The 18,836-nt window shown below is 35.9% G+C and overlaps 1 pseudogene across 1 annotated transcript; it reads left to right on the top strand.

Annotated features, from left to right (window-relative positions):
• Positions 1 to 8,276: 8,276 nt before the first annotated feature.
• On the top strand, positions 8,277 to 10,725 carry LOC149546115 (leucine-rich repeat extensin-like protein 4 pseudogene; annotated as a pseudogene). The gene is made up of 2 exons (XR_016354320.1): positions 8,277 to 10,130; positions 10,402 to 10,725. The product of XR_016354320.1 is annotated as a leucine-rich repeat extensin-like protein 4 pseudogene (transcript).
• The last annotated feature ends 8,111 nt before the right edge of the window (positions 10,726 to 18,836 follow it).

Raw genomic sequence — 18,836 nt, 5'->3', positions numbered from 1 at the left:
ATCCAATCAATCTAAAGATGTACCAAAAGAATTTGAGCAAGCAAGTCAATCTGAGAAATTTGATGAGTCAAAGGCAACTGAGCAAGTTGAATCACCTAAGGTAGTAAGGTATGAATTTAGAGGTAGATGCTTTATATGTAATGGAGTTGGTCATATGGAGAGAGATGTACACGAAAGTCATTCAAACCTATGACTAATTATTATTATTATAATTATCATGGTTTTGGTCATAAAGAAATTGATTGTTAGAAACCTAGGTTTGATAGTAATAATAGCAATAATAGAAAGTTTAGAGATACTAACCCTGCATGTAATGAGAGAAGGAGATCTAGTGAAAGGACATCTAGCATATCCAATGAAAGAGAAAGACCTAATGGAGTGAGAAGTCATATTATGTGTTACAAGTGTAAGAAATTTGAACACATCACCAAAAATTGTAGAGCACTAGTTAATCAATTTGGACCTAATCAAAGAAGAATTACACTAGTATGTCATCTATGTAACAATTTTGGTCATATAAAAAGGTTTTACATAATGGATATGAGGAACATCAATAAGAATCCAAATTTTAGAAGGAAAAATAACATAAATTCTAGAAGGAATGATAGCAACATCAATAGTCAGAAAGATGGGTTTAGAGAACATGTGGATAAATTCAAAGAGGTTTTTGTCAAAGAAAAATATCCATCAAGTTCACAAATAGTGTTGGAAGAACAATATTTTGATGCACATGATGAAATACTGAATTCACATGTTGTATGTGATTCATCCTATTTGAATTAAGCACTTTCTTATTGAAGATCAAGTATTAGAAAGAGTTTAAAGAGATCAAGTTAAGAGTTGTGAAGTTAATATGAGGTAGAAGATTATAGGTGGAAGCTATGGTTAAGAGCGCATGTCATTTGAAGATCATAGGTGTGAGCATAAATGAAATCAAGTTTACTGCTAATGAGGAATAACTTTTGTAAATTGAGTACTTGTGCAATTAATGCAAAGATCATGTTGGTGAGATATAAGCCATATGAGAAAGATTATGTGTATCATTTCATCATGTGAAGAGTTAAGGAGTTAAGAGTGATTTGAAAAAAAATTGAAGGTGAATTTAAGTGTTTTCAAGTGTAAATTGAAAGAATCCCTAGTTACACAAAATTCAGGTATTTTAAAAACTTACAATTATGTTTCGAAGTTTTTTGAATTAGTAAAAATGGAGAACCTCATAGCTTATGATGTGAGTGAAAGGCCAAGGTATAAATTCAAGAAGCACCCTTATGTGTCATTGGAAAATGATCCTCTAGGAGAATTTTCACAAGTTTCGCACAATGTATTGCATGTAGAAGATATTAGAGCATATATAAATTACAAGTTTGAGAGCATTGGAGATAGTTACATACATATAGACCTAGACCTTGTATGTAATGGTGACTTATCATTGAAAAAATTGTTTGTACACTTGAATGATTTCAACATCTTTAAGCATATTTTATATACAAATTTTGATAATCATGAATGCAACATAATCATTTTGAGAAGAATTCATGAAGGATTATTTTGGGTGGGAGACATCCCTATGATGATAGGCAATGACATGATCCATAAGCTCACTAGTTTGAGAAATGAAGGAAGAAACCCAATAAATGAGAAGAATGTAAAGAAGTTGGTTAAATCAAACTCAAAGACAAAATCAAACAACAAAAATATGAGGATTGACCTTATAATAGAAACCGATGTTAGAGTTATCAATAAGATCATTGACTAGAAAATGAACCATAGTTCTAGAGAGAACTCAATACTTGCTAGATTTATCCATGAAACATATTTGATGATAGGGAAGAAGGAAAGAGTAAATATGTGTGAGATTGTGAAGCAACAACTGTTGGACAATATTGAGAAATCGAAGAAGACCAAGAATGTTATGTTTAGATTTGAATCCCTACTAATACAGCTACTCTTTCAAGTGATTAGACAATTTCATGGTATGCCAGACTAGGAATGGGATAGTGATCAGTACACAATGAGATTAATAAATCATTATTACAAGAACCAATCAAAATAAAATGTAACAAAAGACATCTCAAGAATGATGAAAGGTTTCTAATCTGAAATGAAGAAGATTTAGAATTCCACCTACTCTAGTGGAAGAATATAAGAATGACATATGTTTTGTGGTTGGAAATAGATGTCACATGTATGGAAGTAGTAGAACCTAGAGTGAAGTTTATAGACCCTATGGGCTATAAAATGAGTGAATAAATAATCGAGGTCTATGAGAATATTATCTTGGAATCAGAGAGAGATGAGGAATGTCATAAATGGGGGACATATGAAGAAAAAGTCAAGGAAGTTCACAATGAAATTCACAAAAAAGAAATTAAGAAGAAAGTTGAGAAAAAGATTGATGTAATTCTTAAGGAAACAGATATGAAAAGAGAGGAATATAAAAGGTAGTGGGACTTGTTATGGAATGAGAGAAAGTGGAAAAACTAAGTCTTGGTAGCTACACCTTTGGCAGTTAGTTATAGGAGCACCAAAACGAGCAAGCTATTGTTGTATGACTTGTTCAAAAGGAGAAGGATGAAGATGAGGTAAAGATAATTGGTGAACAATCAATAGCTCCTCCAAGCACAAGGAAATATGAACGACTCACTAAGATGAAAGCAAGAGACCTAGCAGAGTCACCTTCCAAGAAGAGAATCAAGAAACTATCCAGTGGACCACGTAAAAGAAGGAAAACTTTGTAGATGATTGAGTCAGATGAATTTGAGGAAGAATCAAAGGATAGATCTATTGAGAAGGTTGTGATTGAAGCCAAGACAACCTCAGGTAAGAAACCTTGAAAATCAAAGGTAGAAAATTTGAATGTTAATATTTTTGATAATAAAATCATTGTATAGTTGAATAAGTATTACCATTTATCTAGTAACATGGATTGAATGTAATTAGAGAATGCAATTGTTAGATATATGATTTTGGAAAATAAGAGATTTGAGGATATTCAAAAAGACATACCTCAAGATTTGTCTAATAGGTTGGTTAATAGAAAAATAAGAGTAGTAGAAGAGGATAACGGAATAAGGGGAATTTTGATAAGGAAACTCTATGAAGTTAACAATGATGAGGAAAAGAAGAGAATAATGAAGGGTATTGAACCCTTCCTAAGGAATAAGAGAAAAACTATTTTGTTGATGGGTGGAAATTATGAGGAAGTGGATGAGGAGACAAAGTAATCAACAATTAAATTCATAACCTTTATTCCCAATATTGATAATATAGCACATATTTAGGGGGAGAAATCCCTATAATAGAAGCAAAGAGTGTACCTATTAAGTCTGTAGAGAAGGTTTCTAAGAGTCTACCAGTAGATACATCAATGATAAAGGTAGCTAAGGACACAGTTATAATAGGATCATCATAACATATTACAATTGGTATTGATAGCATGCAAGTGGATAGTACACAAATAATAATTGATGATAGGGAAGATCCTTTTAAGGATTATGACATAAGTATTGTTGGCAATGTCACTAGCTACTCTAGTTTAGAAGAGGAAGCATGTGAAGAAGAGGAGAAAATAAAGAGTGAGGAAGAAGAGAATACAAATAGACAAGGAGAAAAAGAAGAAAGAGGATGAGAAGAAGAAGAAGCAAGAAGAAGAGAAAAAGAAGAAAAAAATAGAAGAACAAAAAAGAAAAGAAAAGAGGAGGAAGAAAAGAAGAAAAAGGAGGAAAAGAAAAGAAGGTAAGTGCACCTATTTTGTCTAGAGGAAACCCCTTAACCTTGCAACCCTAATAGGATTAGATGACGATGATCAAAAAGAGCTGATATCATCCTTGAGCAAGATTATAAAGAAGAATAGAAAAGTGAAGAGCTTGTAGAAATCTCTCATGGATGTAATATAAAAGTTGTAGAAAACACTTGTAGTAAAATTGACAAATGCTGATCCAAAGGATAGAGAAAAGGTTGTGATTCAAGCATTTGATGTTGAATTCACTAGCTTGTCATATATAGTAGTAGTTCAAGCCCAAATCAAGCATGATGCTTAAATGTTTGACACCACATGTCAAAATATCAAGAATGATTTAGGAGCTATTGATGCATACATCAAAGAGCTAAGGAGGTGTGAACAAGAAGAAAAGGCATTATATGCCAAATGTGCTATGCCATCCAATTTCACAAAGGAAAGTGATGATGAACTATAGAAGAAGCACAATGAAGTAAAGGCATTGACAAATCAACTTCTAGAATTAAGCATGAAGATTGAAGACATTGAAGGAAAAATAAGGAAGACTTATCATGAGATAAGTCTTATAGAATTAAATAGTGAAAGGAAAGAAAAGAGGTTCTCACTTCTAAGAGAGAATTTATCATTAAAGACTAGTACACTTGAGCAAGAAGTGGAGGAATTTTAGAAAGCAAATACATCCTTTGACAAATTTGTTTATTCAAACTTGAATGTAGTAAAAATTGCATCCTATGGTTGTACGCTCTACACAGTATATCAGAGGGAGTTAAGGACACCTGGGAGAAGAATATGAAGAGTTTGAAGATGAGTTTTGATGACTATATCACATGCTTATCAGCTCGATACAGAGCTCAAGACTCCAAATTCTGACTTGTGTACAGATTTTGATACCTTTTTCATTCATGTCAAAGGTGTGGGGGGGGACATGTAATAGTAATATACTAAATGTATGTTGTATATAGAAAGGGGGAGTAGTACTTATGTGAAGTATTACAATAGGAGTTATAAGGAAAGATGGTTATAAATATGATGATCCATAATTTTAAAATTTTCAAATTTTTGTAAGGCCACAATTTTGTAAAGTTTTTTATCAACATTTTGGGACTTAGTCAATTTTCCCATATGTTGCCATCAATTCCAAAGTAGGAGATTGTTGGCAATATGTTTAAGTAGGGTAAGTTGGAATAGTATTAGAGTTGTCATTTATGACAACATATACCTTGTGCAAAGAAGCTACTATGTGTAGTTGAAGATTCCACATTTAGACATGAAAAGTTGTCTAAATATCAATTAGCTATCCACTAGAACAAGGAAAATTTTGATGTGTATGGATGACAGAGATATTATTGGCATGTGTGTGGTTGAGTACGAATAGTACATAGTGTCAAGATGATGACTGTAAGTGTGCAAGTAAGTACAAATAATATATAATAAGTTATGACTTAAATACTAGTAAAAGCAAGAACAAAGTATAAAGGAAAAGTGTGAATTATGGGTTAAGAAATTATTTTGTTTATGAAATAATTACTTCACTAATTAGGGATGGAATCCTAGATGTTAACCCTAATAAAGCAAGAATTAATTTTGTATTTTGCCAAGTGTGTGAAAGCTTGAAGGCCATCTGGATAGTTTTGCAAAATGTAAAGGTATATAAGAAAAATGATGATATGTGAAGTGTGTGGATGTTCTAAGTGATATGCGAACTTATATGCAAACTATATATGGTGTGAATTCTGATTTATGATCAGAGGTATGCAAAGAGTAGCAAAGAAAAGATCATATATTGAAGATATCAACATTGTAAAGGGGTTTTTGTATCTATCTCTTTTTGTATAAAGATATACATTGTATAGTTGCATGTTTGGGGAGTGTGCTCATCTTGCATACATTTTGTAATCATGTATAAAAACTCCTAACAGGGTCGATGCTTTTAACAATGCCTAGTCCTCTAACAAGGGTTGAGACACTATATGTATATAATATACTCCTAACAGGTTCAACATCCTTAACCTAATACTTTTGTTTAGTGGATCATTTTTTGGATACCATCCCCACCAGGGTTTTCCCTTGACCAGTGTTTCCCTAGTTTAAAAAAATGATATTATAAGTTCTCTTTGTGTATGGTTATTTTTACTATTCAACATTGTTAGTTTACTTTCATATGCATGTTATAAAGTGATTAACAATATCCAATTTTAGGCAAAGGTTTGTAGAATACTTATTCTCACCTTCCCCCCCGCCCCCCAAAACCCCCTTCAATATTTTCCTATTTCTAACATTTTTTGGTTCTACAAAACTAAAATGAAATTGCAATATCACATAGGTGATCTCTGCATATAAACTCTTAGCCCTGTGCTAAATGTTGAAGTTTAATGGAGCTGATGCTGAACCAATAAATAAAACCATGTACTATCAATGGAAGAATTTACCAATTTTAATTGTAACATAGTACCTTAGTTTTGGGCCTTGGTACATGCTTGCATTGCATCATCTTTGTTGCACATGAACACATCCCCATAGTCAGCCATTGTTCAACAATAATACTTAAAAATGAAGAATGTCCTGTGAAGTTTTATTTCTCCTTGATAACAACCAATGCCTCTGATACATCAATGATTTCGACACCAGATTTCCACTGTGTTCAATTGATCTTACGGAGAACAAGTTTTGTAAGCATAAGAACAAGGGTTTGGGACGAAATAGTGGAAATATCAAAGCGGGAGTTTAAAGGAAGATAATGATGAAAATTAGGTTCAAAATGACAGATGACTAATGTATTCATGAACCACGATCTCCTGGCCATTGGAAAGAGTTCTCCTATACATCGTCCCAAAACTTTGCTCACCAATGACATTGCCTCAGGGTTATGCAACTATGGAGGCTACCTCTCTCAACAGTTTATTGTTGTGCTTAAATTTAACGTGTTTTTGTATTACTATATGCTTCAGATCTCGACCTGGTACATGGATACTAACTTTGAATTGAAAATGCTCTGGTATCCCCATGACATGCTTCACTGGATGTTCATCAACGTATTCATGTTTGACATTATGCCATTAGGATTTGAATTTTTTATCAAATAACGAAAACAGTCAAAATAGGAATTGAAATTGCAATTCCAATGACAAGTATTTTGGAGAATTGACATATTCTCATTTTGGAGTCAAAATGGGAATACAAATTCCAATTCTCAATTCCTATTTAGTGCACCAAACTGAGAATTAAAACAAATTTCAATTCCCAATGCCCATTTGTTGCACCAAAAAGAGAAATAAAAACAAAATTCAATTCCCAATTCATATCGACTTGAATTCCCCCAAACAAATAGGCTCTAAGTGATTTATGAGAGGAGGGCTCCAATGTATAACAAATTTGTTCCTAATTACAAGTTTATAAAGTGCCAAATAATTATGCATTTTTTATTAAATGATAGGTACATTTTAGATTAGAAACATACCTATGAATTCAGATTTCATTTGTAGATAATTTTAATATACTAATTTATCATGCATACAGTAAAATAAAATCTAATTTATCATTCGGACATATAATTTAATCATAATATTATATACAATAATCAACTTAATATAATCAAACTGTTTTAAGAAAGTAAAACCAATCATATAAATGTTTTGTACTAAAGACTATACTCTCAAGGATGGTCGTAATGCGGCCTATGCGAAAATGACATCATCTGGTTCCAAGTCTACCTCCACCACTGTGTCTAATATCAGCTCTTTCTTATAAATTCATGATAAACCCAACTGTTTTGATTATTTTTTAAATAGAGTTTTCTTCTAAAATCATAATTAATTAACTGTTTTGATTGAAAAAAAAGTTTGGAAGATTGGACGTTTTAACAAAGAATGGAATATTAATGTGAAACTAAATCATAATGCTGATATGCCAATGTATTAAACAGCAGTCAGAATTTCGTCATGGGATTTGGAATAGGCAAATATGCAACATTTTTAATGAGGAAATGACAACTTTCTAAAGCTTCCAAGCTAAATAAGAACTAAGAAATAACCAGGTCTCGCAATGGGAAGAGAAAACAGTGCAAATAGTCTCTGTTCTAATACTCATCAGGAAGAGAAGTAGATTATGCTGTTTTAGGAAAATAAGTTCTCCCTTGTACTCAGATTTTCTTGCCTATTAATATGTTGCATGTTTCGTTGTGAAGTAAATCAAGCAAAATTCAGTTACTAAATTGGAAATCATTGAATTCCGAGCTTAACTCGCCCTACAATAAATTCCACGTTTTCAGTTTTAATCAGATTTTTTGTTGTTGTCATTTACTCATTTACAACTGTTCCTTTCAATGTAGTTCGAAATAGATTCGAGCTCCACGCTTGCGGGGTATTCATGATAACAATTTCGATCTCCTCTGATCTGAAAATAATGATAGTTATTGTTTCTGTTGTAGTTGTGGCGGAATCCTATTGTATGTACAATATTTGGTTTAACTGTTCCATATATTTAGGCAAACATCTAGCGGCGACAGTTGGTGTTCTATTTTTGAAGCAGAATGGAGGAAAAAACTTGCAATGTGGTGTGTTTTAGTCGATGTTTCTCTTGAGATCTCGAATCCAGGTGGGTGTGCACTGGTAGGTCCTCTTGAGCCTTGTCCTTGGTAGATTCCTATAAGTTTTAGGCTTTTGCAATTTCAAACACCCACTTGGATCTTACATATTTCCCTCTCCACAAACTTGAATATGTGCTAATGTGGATTGATCACATGAACAGCATCAGGAGGAGGGGTAGAGATTCTGCAATGCAGGATGCTAGGGTAGTTGTTTTGCTTGTATTGAGCTTTGTAGTTTTTGCACAATGTGGTTTTGTGGACTATAGGAGAAGAGGATCAAATGGAGAAGAAGCAGCAAAGTACATTGGTCATAGGCAGCTATTGTACTACAAGGATGGATCCGGGGAAAGAGGGGAGAAGGTAGATGTTGATCCTAGCTTGAGGTTCCCTAATCCAAGGCTGAGAAATGCCTACATTGCTCTTCAGGCATGGAAGGAAGCAATCATTTCAGACCCATTTAACACAACAGGCAATTGGTTTGGAGCTGATGTGTGTAACTACAATGGTGTGGTATGTTCCCCTTCATTGGATGATCCAAACATTACTGTTGTGGCAGGCATTGATCTCAACCATGCAGACATTGCAGGGTATCTTCCCGTAGAGCTTGGGCTTCTTACTGATCTTGCATTTTTCCACATCAATTCTAATAGGATATGTGGGATTGTGCCCCATACCTTTGTGAATTTGACAATGCTCTCTGAGTTTGATATCAGCAACAATAGGTTTGCTGGTCCGTTCCCATTGGTGGTGCTCTCCTTGCCTAGATTGAAGTATTTGGACATCAGGTTCAATGAGTTTGAGGGGTCCATACCAGAGGAGCTCTTTGACAAAGATCTGGATGCCATCTTCATCAATGACAACAGGTTCCATCTTGAAATCCCTTCTAACCTTGGCAATTCACCTGTTTCTGTTCTTGTATTTGCCAACAATAATCTCAAAGGGTGCCTACCTCCTAGTGTGACTCAGATGCCTTCCATCACTGAGTTAATTCTCATGAACAACAATCTATCAGCCTGCCTTCCATTTACTATTGGAAATCTCACACAGTTGACAGTTTTTGATATTAGCTTTAACAGGCTGGTTGGCTCTTTACCAGATAGCATTGGGCAGATGGTTAGCTTGGAACAGCTGAATATTGCTCACAACAAGCTGTCTGGAAGGATTCCAGAAAGTATATGTGCACTGCCTAATTTGGAGAACTTCACTTTCACCTACAATGTATTCAATGGAGAGGCACCCAATTGCCTTGCCCTTCCTTCCAGAGGTGTTACCTTCAACGATGCAAATAACTGTATCCCTGGCAGGCCTTCTCAGAGATCATTCATGCAATGTGCTGCAGTTCTTTCTCATCCTATGGGTTGCAATGCATCTGACTCATGTAATCCAGTCAATTTACCCTCGCCCCCACCTACTCCTTCACCACCCCCTCCACCACACTCTCCTCCACCACCCTCACCCTCGCCCCCACCACCTGTCTTCTGTGTTAATCCACCTCCACCTCCACCACCTCATGCACCACCATCCCCCCTACCACCAATGCCCTCACCTCCACCACCATCTTATCCATCTCCTCCTCCTCCTCCTCCTACCAATCACCCCCCTCCTCCCCCTCCATGCATTCAGCCCCCATCACCACCACCACCACCGCCACCCTGCGTCCAGCCGCCACCTCCTCCCCCACCACCTCCTTGCCCTAAAGCACCACCATCAGGATCTCTGGCCCCAACTGGGCCACCCACATAAACTCTTGGCTTTATTCAAGACTCCTACTCAGCCAGCATATTGCCTGCCTTTTCATATGCTAAGGTATCCTCTCTGCTTCCTTGAATGGGCATTGCTTTTCTTTCAAGTTGGTCATCTTTTCCATGAATAGATGGGTACAATTTTAGTCTTATGAGATGACCTATTATGTCTTTTAGGCCAAATTGATCTTTATAATCTATCAGAATTTATCTATTGTTTAAAAGATTGATTCTATGGTTGTTCTGTATTAAATTAAGTTCTCCAAGCTTGCTTTGAATTATTTTTTCCCTCTGATTTCTAATTTTAAATTTCTTTGAAATTGAGCCTAATATAGCAGGCAGGAAAATGGTCCATCATTTGTGTTTCATTTGTTAAGGTATTGTATGACGGCAAGTCACATTTTACTGGAAAGAAATTATTAAGGAATAAGCTATCCAGGAAGAAGTGTTATGGCATTAACTGGAGAATTGATCTCCGTTTGCAATTATAGATGCAAGAGTCTATTTGGTAGGATCTTATGTATTCTTATACATGATGGCCAAAGTATGGTTACATTGCACGCAATATGGAGGGCAGAAATTGGAGTTCATTTGTATGATTTTTTTCCTAAGTTTGTAGGTTGAATTATATATAATTTGATTTTTGTCATATTTTCAAATTATCTGTTGTTGTACAATGAAAATTATGGTTTCTTTTTTGCAATATCATTATAGCTAAAAGTAATAATCTATTGTACAGTAGGCATCATCAAAATTTCTTTTTACTTTATTTTGTAACAATCTTTAACTATAAATGGTCATTAATGTAACTGCTAAATTATTTTTAAAGAAATTTGAAATGAGATCTCTAAAATTAAACTAAACTATATTACCCAATGGCACTCCTGTGATGAACCTCCTTATAGCAATATCGTGAGAATGCTCGAAATAACAGAATACAAAGTGATAGCAGAACTCAGAATGAATCTACTGATCGCAGGCCACTTCGAGGGGGTAACCTCCTTTGAGCAAGCTCAATACAATAAATTCGTCCGTGCCCATCAAGGGCCTCAACCTATTCTTATATACTGGGTACGATCTAGAAAAGTAATACTACCTATGCATGTGGGATAATAAAATATACTCGCGGGACGACTTACAAAGCATATGCATCCAACAACACTACTCTAACAAAATAAACAGAAGGAACACATAGGTTCCTAACATCCCCTCTCCCTTAGAAAAAAGCTTTGTCCTCAAAGCTTAAGGTGTGGAAATTGTTGTTGAATCTGAAGAAGGGGTTCCCAGGTAGCATCCTCTGGTTGCATGCCATGCCACTGAATCAAGACCTTAGAGATGGAGCGAGAGCGAAGCTGGCGAGTGCGCTGGTCAATGATTGCCACCGGCTCCAAGATAATGGATCCTTCCGTATCCATTTCAGGGAGAGTAGTTTGTGCTCTGACAGTGGTACCCAGAACTTTCTTTAGACAAGAAACATGAAAGACTGGATGAATGCGGGAAGAAGGAGGAAGTTCCAGTTTATAAGCAACTGAACCAATCTTCTGCAGAACCTTATAAGGCCCATAAAATTTTGGGGCCAGCTTATGACACCCTTTCAGCTTTAGGGAGGATTGTTTGTATGGCTGTAGACGAAGAAAAACCATATCCCCAACTTGAAATGAGCGCTCAGAACGGTGTTGATCTGCTTGCTGTTTCATCCGATTACGGGCCATGTGAAGATTATCCTGTAAGGTACGAAGAATCTGATCCCTGTTGCGGAGAACTATGTCAACTGCCTAGACTGGTGAGCTGTTGGGAGTGTAGGGAAGGAGCACTGGAGGTGCCTGACCATAGACTGCTTCATATGGAGTCATTTTAGAGGCAGTGTGGTAAGAGGTATTGTACCACCATTCAGCTAAAGGGAGCCACTTGGCCCACTGATGTTGCTGTTCGGAAGTGAAGCAACGAAGATAAGTTTCCAAGCATTTATTGACAATTTCAGTTTGACCATCAGTTTGTGGGTGATAGCCCGAACTCATCTTCAGTTTGGTGCCAGTTTTCTGAAACAGTTCAGTCCAAAAATGACTGGTAAAAGTTGCATCACGATCAGAGACAATGGAAGAAGGGAGTCCATGAAGACGAAATATCTGGTCCATGAAGATTTGTGCAACAGAGGAGGCAGTATAGGGGTGGCTGAGGGCACAAAAATGACTATATTTCGAGAGACGATCAACCACAACCAAGATCACTGTCTTGCCACCGGATTTAGGAAGCCCTTCAATGAAATCCATAGAAATATCAGTCCAAATCCGTGTAGGGATGGGCAATGGTTCGAGCAAGCCAGGAAGGAGGGTCGTTTCACCCTTGTGGCGTTGGCAAGTATCACATTCAGCCACCATCTGTTGAATCGTCTGTTTCATCCCTTTCCAAAAGAAGTTTCTCCTTGCTCGCTCATAAGTTTTGAGGAAGCCTGAGTGCCCTGCTGAAGGAGAAGCATGGAGTTCATAAAAAATAGCCTGATGTAGAGCTGGGTTCTGAGGAAGCACTAGCCGACCCTTGTATCGAAGAGAAGCACCATCCCAAGAGTAATGTGGTATAGCAGAAGGATTATTGGCTAGCTGGTGAATGATTTGAGATAAAGAAGAGTCACTGTTATAGCCCTGCTGAACAGATGCTAACCAATTGGGAATGGGCATAGAAATAGCGGAAAGGGAAGCTTGATTATCAAATGTGCGAGAAAGAGCATCTGCCACAATATTCTCCTTACCCTTCTTGTAGGTGATCTCATAATCATACCCCATGAGTTTGCTGACCCATTTCTGTTGTGTAGGAGAGGATACCCGTTGTTCCAGGAAGTATTTCAGACTTTGGTGATCGGTTCTGATGCAAAAATGACTCCCTAAGAGGTATGGCCGCCACTTCTGTACAGAATGCAAAATAGCCATCATTTCTTTTTCATAAGTAGAGAGGGCTAGATTCTTACCAGAGAGGGCTTTGCTAGTGAAGGCAATAGGATGGTCATCTTGCAGGAGAACAGCACCCAATCCATTGCCGCAAGCATCACTCTCAATAGTGAAGGGTTTGGAAAAATCTGGCATCGCGAGAACAGGTGTACTGCACATAGCCTGTTTCAGTTGTTCAAATGCCGTCTCAACAACAGGGGTCCAGGAGAAGGCATCCTTTTTTAACAGAGTTGTCAATGGTGCTGCAATTTTCTCGTAATCTTTGACAAACTTGCGGTAGTAGCCAGTCAACCCCAAAAAACCCTGAAGGCTCTTGAGAGTTTTAGGATGCGGCCAAGTTTTCATGGCATCTATTTTTGTAGGATCCACCCGCACTCCATGGTGTGCAACAATATGCCCGAGATACTCCACTTCCTCCTGGCCAAACACACATTTAGATAGTTTTGCACAGAGTTGATGATCAGAGAGAAGTTGCAAGACAAGCTCCAGATGATGGAGATGCTCAGCCCAAGTTTTGCTATATATGAGGATATCATCAAAGAAGACCAGAATGAATTTCCGGAGGTATGGTCGAAATATGTTATTCATCACTGCCTGAAATGTTGAAGGAGCATTCGTGAGGCCAAAGGGCATGACTAAAAATTCATAGTGACCATCATGTGTGCGGAAGGCAGTTTTAGGTATATCCTCCTCATTAACCCGAATTTGATGATACCCAGAACGAAGATCTAACTTGGAGAAAAAATGAGCCCCATGAAGTTCATCAAGAAGTTCATCAACAACTGGAATGGGAAACTTGTCCTTTATAGTGAGATGATTAAGTGTTCGAAAATCAATGCAGAGTCGCCATGACCCATCTTTTTTGCGAACAAGCAGAACTGGAGAAGAAAAGGAACTGGTACTAGGGCGAATAATACCTTGCTTCAGTAAGTCACGGACAAGTATCTCGATTTCGGTCTTCTGATGAAATGGGTAGCGGTAGGGCCTGATGTTGGGCGGAACACTGCCAGGAAGGAGCTGAATACGGTGGTCCTCTGGACGAGAAGGAGGTAATCCCATAGGTTCAACAAATATACCAGAATACTTGTCCAAAATGTGTTGGAGATCGGCAGGAGTGCTAGAGACTGCTGATGGCTGCATCTGAATGGAATGGAGCTGAGAGATGACACCATGTGAATTCTTCTTAAGAAGTTTTTCCATACGGTGTGAACTGATGATGCTGAGAGACCCTGGTTGTAAGCCTTTCAAAGTGTGTTGGTGCCCCTCGGCTGAAAACTGCATCCAAAGTTCAGCAAAATCCCAGAGAATGGGGCCAAGAGTGCGTAACCATTGGGCACCCAAAACCACATCACAACCACCTAAGGGTAAGGCAAACATGTCAGAGCGCATGTTATAATCTCCAATAGAGAGACGCACATTGCGACATTTCCCTTTACAAGGTAAAGTGCCCCCATTGGCAATCATGACTTCAAAGCTAGAGCAGGGATGGATAAAGCAATCAGCCTGTTTGGCTATTCGTGGATCAATGAAGTTATGAGTGCTACCAGAATCAATGAGTATAGTAAGAGGGATCTTCTTGAAGAAACCCTGGACCCGCATGGTTTGTGGAGTAGTGACTCCTGCCAAAGCATGGACAGATATCTCTGGTGGAGCTTCTAGTGAAGGAGGTTCAGGCTGGTGAGGCTCAACCTCATCATCCACTGTTTCCTGAGCATCTACATATTCTTCCAGTTCCGGTGGAGAATCCACATCCAAGAGATAGAGCTTTTGCTGAACACATCTATGGCCCCGAGACCATTTCTCATCACAATTATAACAAAGCCCTTTGTCTCGCCTGACTCGCATCTCTGTTTCAGACAAGTGCTTGATCGGAGTAGTTTTGGGAGCTGGTATGACTGGAGGGTTGTGAGAACCTGTATTTCTGAATGGAACAAAATTAGATCTGGAGCGTTGTAGAGCACTAATCTTGTCTTCCGCTAACTTAGCCAACCCAAGGGCTTCCATCATTGTAGTAGGGCGAAACATTTTGACTTCTGAGCGAAGTGCATCCTTCAGACCACTGACAAAACAACTACGAAAGAATTCATCAGACAAGCCCCTGTGTGATTAGCTAATTTTTCAAACTCTGTCTGGTATTCTCTTACAGTGCCTGTTTGACGCAGTTTAGTGAGTGCTCCTGTGAAATCATCAAAGGAACTAGGGCCAAAGCGCTCCAAAATGAGGGTGCACAATTCTCCCCACGTTGGGCCTACATTAGCCTTGATGTACCAACGGAACCATTGAAGAGCTTCATGTTCCAAATGAAAAGATGCAAGGGGGACTTTGTGGTTATCCAAAGTATTATGCAAGCTAAAATACTGCTCTGCCCTATAGATCCATCCAGTCGGATCAGAACCATCGAAGCGCGGAAAATCAAGCTTTGGTCCACGGAAATTGCTAGAAGAGGACCCAGTATCTCCTGAATGGTTTCGGCTCATGGCTGACTGCTGAAAGTTAAGACCCAGAATTTTGTCATCTAGATCTTGAAGTTTGGTTTTGAGGGATGCAATTTCCTCTTCCATGATTTTTGCTCCTGTACGCGTAACAACCATAAAACAAGGTGTCTTTTTTTTTTTTTTTGAACAGTCGACTTAGAAAAATTCACTCACAGAATGAACAACTGAAAAGAGTTATTGCAATAACAAGAGATATTAGAAGTGAGAGGAACCTGAAGGCCACGACAGAAAAAAAAATTTGATGTAATTTCCACCCAGCGAGCCCAAGAGAGTGCTCTGATACCAGATGTGATGAACCTCCTTATAGCAATATCGTGAGAATGCTCGAAATAACAGAATATAAAGTGATAGCAGAACTCAGAATGAATCTACTGATCGCAGGCCACTTCGAGGGGGTAACCTCCTTTGAGCAAGCTCAATACAATAAATTCGTCCGTGCCCATCAAGGGCCTCAACCTATTCTTATATACTGGGTACGATCTAGAAAAGTAATACTACCTATGCATGTGGGATAATAAAATATACTCGTGGGACGACTTACAAAGCATATGCGTCCAACAACACTACTCTAACAAAATAAACAGAAGGAACACACAGGTTCCTAACAACTCCACTTAGAAACCTTCCAAAAAAATCACTCATTTATATAAAATCTAATATAATTTTATCTCATACATAATAGCCAATGTTTTCTTACAATCTATTTACTATGGAGTGTAGAAGATTGGAATTCATTTTAAGTGTTTCTTGAAGATTGAATTATATATATATTTTATTATTGATAAGTACCTTTTTAACTCTTGATGGGAGTTATGAATTGAAATCAGTAAAAAAAACATAACTTGTTGCAAGGCAAGCATTATTTAGCCTCCTCGTCATATCTTTCAACAAACCTTCACTGTAAAAGATTTGTATAACATTAATTTTTTAAAACTTAACATTAATTTTTTTAAGAAATTTTGAAACATAAAAAGATTTTATGATCCAAGCATTTGACCACCCCCCACTTTGGGATATTTTCTATTGTGAACAAATATTTTTCTATTTTTGTGTTACTGCCGTCTGCATACTGTTCAAGCTTTTTTATGTTGAAAATTAGTATGTCAACGGCAAACGTCAAAGTCAATTATCTCAATTGCAAGGGGATAGTAGCCAGGGATGGGTTATTTTAACACCAGAATATCCTTTGTATTTATATTTCAAGCTTTTTAAAAACTGACCAGTTACTTTTACAGAGGCATAAATCTTGTTATCAGCCAGTGGAACTTCTGAGATATATTTGGGATTCTATATATTTTTATTTAGTTTGTTTAGAACCAGTCATCTTATGTTTCTGTGCTATTGCTTAAGTCTATTTTGTGCATATATTTAAGCATTAACCTCATATTTTCATGCGGCTGCTTAAGTATCATTTCTACTTAAATTTAAATTTAAGCAGTTCAAGTATTCCCATATAAATTTTAAATTTCAAGAAAGAGAATAATTAGACTATTGTTTAGAAATTGTAAATAAGTTATGGGAGAAAAAGGGAGGACTTAAAATGAGTTTATTGAAAAAAGTTAGAAGTGTCTACATAAAAAAGAGCTATCTTATTTTTCACTGGCATTACATTTTGCATCTATATTTTATTTAAAACAAATAATATTAATTTTTTCTTCAAAAAATATATTTAAAAGTAATGCTTAATAATAAGGAGCAAATTTTGTTTTCATGGGGCCATCAACTCCACATATTAGGCAAGGGTCCCATGGGAGGGGCTTGGGCTCTATTTTTGTGGAGCAGATGACCCCATGACAACTTTTTAAAGGGGGCTAAAGGTTTATTTGGAATCTATTCCAATAAAGTAGGAGCTATGACTTTCTAGACCTCTCAATTTAAGGGGGTGAAAATGGGGTGAGGCTAGAAATAGCCTCACTAGCTTAGGGAAGGCTTTTGTCATTTGTCAACAAGCTCTTCAATTTCTCATAAAAATGAAATAATCTCTTTATTTTTAAAATTTATGAGACAATTAGATTCCTTTATTTTAAGAGCCATTTTTAAGGAAGCGGGTGCCCACGGGACCCTATCCTTACCCCCCTAAAAATATTGAACATTTGTTGCTAGCATAAACCTAGTAGTAACATAAGAACATGCTCTAAGTGTTCTCATATAAATTTAGTAGTGTTATAAAGGATAATTTAGAATCTTTAGCTAGAGCAACTATTATTTAGCAATTTAAAATAAGAGGAGAGATAAAAAAATAAGACTTATTGCCCCAAAAAATGCTATTATAGAAATATAAAGTTGTGATAATTATAGTACTAGATATATAGTATATAATAATATTTTAAAAATATTTTAAATTGTGATATTTTACTATTTTATGTATAAAAAGAGTTAATATAGTACTTGATATATAGTATATATTAATATTTTTAAATATTTTAAATTGTCATATATTACTATTTTGTATATTATATTATTGTTCAAGTATAATAGTAATATATTATTTAACTATCATCATATACTATAAATTTATAGAATTAATTATTATATCTAAATTGTTAATAGAGATATATAATTATATAGTTTATAGTTTATATTTTAATTAAAAATTATCAAATTGTGTACCAAACTTTTAACAGTATATTATTGTTATCTTAACATATGTTACAATTCACAAATTGTGTATCAAATAGTGGAAAAATATGAAATATGGAGAGCCTTCTAAAAAAAGGACTTCTATAACACAAAATGAATTGAGCCAATCAAATCTAAGATATTTAATTTTTATAAAAGAAAAAATAAAAAATAAATTATAGAACTTAAGAAATATGTAAATTACCTAAAAATAATTATTTGTGATTGGTGCATATTCATTGAGTTAATTGAGTTATCGATTGAAGTGAATGCAATAGCTAAGTTTGAATAATCATAGTTCATTTAATTTATGTTTTAGGTGGCCCCATTTACATTTTAGAATTATATCTATAACATTTAATATAACTCATTTGGATAGACTAATCATATATAAATTTAAAAACTCGTATATAAATTAAAAACCTATCTTTTATTATTAAATGGATTATTGCTATTATTTATTTTTATTATAATTATTTATTAAATTTTTTAATTTATAATAATTAATGAGAAGATATTAGAATTATTTAGTTTGTATTTTTTTCTTGTTAAAAAAATATTTATAGTAACTATATTTGAATTTGAATTTCTCCCTTTCTTCCCTTTATCTCTCTTCCCCTCTCTATGAATCCTGTTGAAAAGAGATTGTTTGAAATGTGGAACCTATCATGGAACAATCATTATTTTGTCATTGATGTCATTTGAAAAGATAAG

This window comes from Cupressus sempervirens, chromosome 7 (assembly GCF_028749045.1).
Source record: "Cupressus sempervirens isolate cs-2001-9-10 chromosome 7, ASM2874904v1, whole genome shotgun sequence".
In the NCBI taxonomy this organism is placed as follows: Eukaryota; Viridiplantae; Streptophyta; class Pinopsida; order Cupressales; family Cupressaceae; genus Cupressus; species Cupressus sempervirens.
This window is presented reverse-complemented; position numbering and strand designations above follow the sequence as displayed.